Consider the following 6,677-nt stretch of genomic DNA (forward strand, 5'->3'; position numbering starts at 1 on the left):
CTGCAACAATTTCTCATGTGTTGCATAGATGTGAATCGATGATGCCTCCCACCCAGATCTTTCACTACAATCCTCTGCACAAAACAATCTTCACCAATGATGCATCCATCCCGAAACAACTATGTTCCATCAATCCATGTGCCCATTCTTTAACTAGGTTTTACTATAGATGATTGAACCGAAGTGCGTGCTTGGAGTCCCATGGTTTCCATGCGTGACTTTCTCATTGATTGTGCCATGATGCTGGCGATTTTATCACCGGCTTAGTGATATTTATGCACATGCTACTGTTACTACTTTGCTGAGACTTTAAATTATTCATGAGGTCAGCATGGGGACCATCAGAAACCTCCCCAAAAAATAAATCTAAAACAAAAAAAAATAAAAAAAAAATAAAAATATATTTACTCACGCAAACACTCCACACAACACAATCTCCTACTCTAATGAAGAATAAATCTAATAAAAAAAAGATAAAATTAATTCACACCACACAATCTCACACTCTCTTACTCTAATCAGATTATCAGTTTTCACGTTTCTTTTATCTTCCTTAGCTTTCCCAAAAGAGGAAGACCCAAAAGGGATTTGAAGTCAACAAAGAAATCTAATTACACACAAAAAAATTTCACTCAATTCAATCATAAATATTATATAATTATATAGTTGCATTGAAATCTAACAAATTCCAAATATAGATAAAAAGGTTAAGATATTTTTTCATCAAAATCTAAAACCAACTTTAAACTTACCATTAAAAATTATTTTAAAATTTTAAAATTAAAAAAAAACAATCTTTTTCATTTATACTTGTGAAAAAATAATAATAATAATTTACATTTCTAAATATTTTATTAAAATTATATTAAAATATATTTTATCAGGATTAATATTTTTTAAATATTATATAAAATCTATTTTAAATACGAAAATATTGACGTATTTTTAATATAATTTTTTTACTTTGAATTGTTTTTCAATATGCAATTTATAATTATTGTTTTGTAAGTTGTAGATGATTATAAACGTTTTGTAATTTATCACGTATTCATTCACCGAAATTCATATGCGCATATGGTCATTCTCATTTCTCCTTTGCTCATGTTCTATGAGCTATTACTTGGAAAGTTGGAAACCTTAATTTATAGGGGCATATCGTCTTAATTTATAGGGGCATATCGTCATTCTCATTTTTTCTTTGCTCATGTTTTACATTTGGAAATTATTATAATTATATGTAAATCATTATAATTTAAATTTTTTAATAAATTATTAATAAAATAATTTATTTTAAAAAATTATATTTGTTTTTAAGATTATTGTTTTTATATTTTATTTAAAGAAAACATTTAATATTTTATTTAAAATTAGTACTCAAATATATTTTTATTATACATATATTTTTATTATTATCTATATTTTTTTATTATATATTAATATTATGTTAAGTATAAAAATAATTATATATTTTTATGATATAATTTTATTTTTCATTTTGAAATATTATGTTATTAGAGATATTTGATTTTGAAATAGGATTTTTATAATTTTAATTTAATTATTATGTGGATGATGGAGATTTAACCTACATAGAAAGAACTTATGCCAATTTTACTTTTCAATATAATTGAAAAAAAAATCATCTCCACAAATTTCTTCCATCTATTTATGATATACAATTCTTATTATTTATTATTGCCTTACCATGTTTTTCTTGTTATATATTCTCTTAAATTTATATATATTTTATTGATATATTAATTCTATTCTTTTTATAATTAATAAGAGTAATAATAATAATTTTTAGAAAAAGTTATAATCTAGTAATTTTTTTATATTTATCATTATTATTATTATTTAAATTTTGACAATGTAAGATCTATTATAAGATAAGTGTTTCATGCCTACTATAGATTCTTAGCATTTACTAGCCATTTTATTTATAATCAACATTGAAATAAATTTTTATTCATTGATTTTTCATTGAAATATATCATTTTATCTATAATCAACATTGAAATATTTATTTATTTATTAATTTGCTTTTAAATATATGGCCCATAAACTTCATGTCAAACATTAATTAAAATTACACATCACCCGCAATGTAGAAAAAACTCATTTATTGAATCAGATCTTTTCACTTTCAATTGTTTTTTTGGGTATAAAAAACTCATTTATTGAATCAGATCTTTTCACTTTCAATTGTTTTTTTGGGTATATATATATATATGGAAATGGATATTAAGTTGTGTGTTAATATTAAGGATTTTTGTAAACCTAGGTTACAGTTGTTAAACTTCAAGGTTTTGGGTGCCTTAGAGGCTTTTAATGGTGTTGAATCCATTTCCACCATCAAAAGCATCATTGAAACACTCCTAGTGCAAGATTTTTTGAAATGTTTTTGATATGATTTCGGCCACTTTTGGCCATCCATACAATTCCTCCAGCTTAATAGACACTTCCAAAAAAATATCATAAGTTTTCCTTATATTGAATTATAAATCTTTATTTTTAAAAATAAGATACAAAATTTTATAAAGCATATTTAACAACCTTATTTATTCAATAAAAAAAAGTTTCCCTTTATCATGCCAAACATTATCTCTTGTGGAAAGATTATCTATTGCTTCAATATAATTTGGAAGAGACCACGAGCTAACCATTTTCAAGCTTGGTAACAATAACTAGAGAGATATAGTGAACTCTATGCATACTGAGATTTTCTCTACAAACTTTAAAACTAACACAACTATATTAGTAAATGTGGTTGATATATGTTAAAGGCCTATATTAATCACATGCACAACTATATTAGTGAAAGCTTATAATTATTATTATTATTATAAATTAAATTTAATAATATTATTAATTAATAATAAATATTAATTAAATAAATTTAAAATAAATTAATTTTAACCATCTTTAATATAATGTGACATTAAATTATTATTGACCATATTTAACTATAATTCCAAATCATAAAATTAATATTATAAAACTTGTGAATAATATTATACCTAACTATATATGCACACAAACTCTTTAATTAAATAAATGTGTTGGACAAGTGTGCTTCTCTGTCAAACTTCTTAGCCGATCACATATAAACTCTGTAATTAAATAAATGTGTTGGACAAGTGTGCTTCTCTGTCAAACTTCTTAGCCGATCACAGTTACAACATGTTGTGTGATCACAAAGCAAATACTGAAAGGATGAAATATATGATTCTTGATTAACACAACTACAAAGAGAAGGAAATATGTTTTTCATTAACACGACTCGCTGTATCTTCTCCACATGGTTCAATGACGCTTTTGAACTTCCCAGAAAAGTCGCACATTATGGGACACGCCCCTCCTCAATCTTGGGAAGATACTCATGCATTTTTTTTAATAGGCAAGTGATTATATAGATTAAGAGATACGAGGAAATAATGCGTTGCAGTGATAAATTTCCAATTGGCGGGACAAAGTCATTGACCTTTTCGTTATTGTTCTTCCAGAACACCTTTAGCTTTTGTTTCACGAATGCGCCGCTCCGCGTTGAAGCGATAAATATATACTGCACGCTCCTCGTCCTTATCAAACCGTCCTCCCAACGGTAGCCAACATTCACCTCTATAAATTCTCCCACTGCTGCATCACAATCTCAAGTTTCCATCACAAGAGAGAGAACTGCAGGTTTTCCTCGAGCTGTTGCACGAAGGAAGGAAGGCACTTGTTAACGTAGCAAATATTAAGATCATATACTATTCCGTGCGGCCAATCTATCTGTGGGATAAATATGAATATGAATATTCATAACAATGGATTAATTGAAGTTAAAAGAAGTGTGGAGGAAATAGTGGAAGGGTACACAGGCATCATTCCTGTAAGGCCCTCGCGACTCAGGCAGGTGCGCGATGAGCGAGCGCCCCTTCACACGACGGTCGGGCGGTGGACACGACCCGGGTAGGCGCGCACGGTGGGCAGGCGCCACGTGCACGACGAGCGGGCGCGGTCACCCGGCGAGCTGGCAGTGCGACAAACGGGTGCGGTCACCCGACGAGCGGGCGCGGTCACCCGGCGAGCTGGCGATGCGACGAGCTGGTGCGGGTGCGGTTGCACGATGGGCGGGCGCCCCGTGCACGACGACCCGGTGGACAGTGCGACGGCGGACGCGGGTGCGGTCACCCGGCGAGTGGGCATGGCTGCACGATGGGCGGACGACCCGTGGGCGACCCGTGCACGATGGGCGGGCGACCCGTGGGCGACCCGTGCACGATGGGCGGGCGACCCGTGCGACGAGCGGACGGTGGTGAACAGCGGTACCCGGACCTGCGACGAAAAATGCGACAAAGGCATGCGACGGTTTAACTAAGTGCAGCGAAATAATGCGAAGGGGCCGAAGCTTTATACCTAGCGTGGAGAGGCTTTGCCCATGGGCAAAGGCCGACTTGCAGAAGGTTAAGGCAGGGGCTTGTAAAACTAATTTATGGGGTCGGCCTAATGGCTTGACACCCCCTCACCAAATGGCAAGCAAGCGTATATATGGATGGCGCAGAGCTTCATTTGCATCATCATTCGATCAACGCATTCTCTCTTCTACGATTGGAGCAGGGGTAAAAAGGGGCACAGTTAGAGTGCGCACATCTCATGCGCAGAGGTAGTAAGTGCGCAGATTTTACCGGAGCTTGACGTGGGTGAAACGAAGGGTGAACTTAAGGCAGTTTTGTGCAGAACCGAATTGGAGGAGTTCTGGTGTCTCGGGTGAGCACCCTACTACCGAGTGAGGTTGGCACGTGGTTGTAAAGGCTGTCTTGCCTTGATTGTAAATATTTCTAAGTGTTGGCCTTGGATTTTGCCAGGCACACTTGTATGATGTATTATTGAAGATTATCATAATATATTGTTATCGGGCAGACTTGTTCGGGAGTTTCCCCTCCCTTTATACTTGTGTGCAATTGTTATTGTCTTGGTTAATTGCATATTGGATAATGAATGAGTATGGGCTTCATTAAGTGTAAAGGTTAATGCATTTTACTTGGTTGCGAAACACAAACTAAGTATGTTAATGTGGAAAGGCGTAGTCCATGTGTGCAAGTATTGTTAAAAAGAAAGTACACGGTGGTGCCGCACCTCGCCGGACATGGTTGGAAGACTACCGTAGGCCTGGGGGCGTGACAGGTGGTATCAGAGCAAGGTTGCTCGTAAAGATTTGAAGTTGATGACAGGTATTGAGACTTGAACAAGGTTAAGGTGTTGAAGCATTTGAAGGTAGTTTCAAGACTCGGTTTGAGCAGGGTTGCTCGTGACAAAGGTTATGGAGAACAGTTTGGGTTACATAGATTTGATGGTTTATGGTAAAACCATTCAAGCTCTGGTAGACACGAAAGTTACACATAACTTTATGACTACACGGTTAGCAAAAGAGGCTGGGCTGACATCTACTATGAAGGTCAAGGCAGTGGACTCTAGAGCTAAGGTGGCAGGTTTGGTACACGATGTACCTGTGCAGATAGAAGAATGGAGAGGTTAGTTGGACTTCATAACGATGGAGATGAATGACTTCGATATGGTACTTGGATGAGATTTCTTGAAGGGCAACAAGGTTATTGTTGTCCCCTTCTGTGATGAAGATGTTGCAGGCATGACTACGATGGAGGATGGACTTGAGACTGATCAAGTTGAACCAGGATCGTGCAGTTTGTCAACATGGATGAATGAGGAGGAACCTCATGATGATGAAGTAAGTATTGGTACTTGTGTTTCATTTGGGCATTTGGTAGATGGACCGTGTGCAGTGAAGGGCAAAATCAGTTTGCCAAAGCAAGAGGACATTTTACCATGGATGACTATGATGGAACCTTGTATGAGAAAGCAAGGATTGTCAGCTAGTGCAGGACTTGTTGGGGCTACTTGTGACCTTATGGTTGAAGGTGCAGAGGCCCTTGACAAGGGTGGAACTTGATGATCGTTGTGGATGATTGGGTCATGCTTTAGCCACATGGCTAAGTGCCCGGCATGACTCATGGACAGATTGAAGGGCACACCCTTGGGTGGACTTCTCATGGCCGAGACCAAGAGATAGCCTTCATGGACACCTTGGTGGAGGAGCTATGATGGAAGGGACTCGTGATGATGATGATATGGTTGAGTGACCGAGTTCACTAAATCGAAGATTGCAGCTTGGATGAGGATGACCGATGGTTGTGATGAGTCTACTTGATTGGACTACATGAGCAACTTAGTCATGGACATCAGGTTGGGGACTTATTACTTATGAGCCTATGGAGAGGTTGTACACTCTTGTGCAACAAGACCATGGACTTGGATGGAGTTGTGAGCAGACTATGGAGCATTCCTACTACATGGAGAGCTGAGGCATCTTGCAGAGACCTTTGGGCCGAGACTTGTATGCTGCTAGAGTGTTGGTTGGGGATGACTTATGGAGCTCATGATGACGTGAGATTCTTGTGACTTTTGGGGACTTCATATATGGTGGACTTAGAGGATTTGATGCATTGAGGAGCTGAGGTCAGGTGACTTTGATGCAGTATGGGATGCATACTTTCAAAGTGCATGTATGGGCATGGCTTGGAAGAGTGACTTGATGTGGAGGATCGATACGAGACACTTTGGAGTGATGGAGTTACGATGATGATGATGCTTTGGCGGAAGCACTTGGGCATGGG

The sequence above is a fragment of the Pinus tabuliformis genome, chromosome 9 (genome assembly GCF_031772625.1).
Source record: "Pinus tabuliformis cultivar Carrire ecotype Pingquan chromosome 9, CPIR1, whole genome shotgun sequence".
NCBI classification, from domain to species: Eukaryota; Viridiplantae; Streptophyta; class Pinopsida; order Pinales; family Pinaceae; genus Pinus; species Pinus tabuliformis.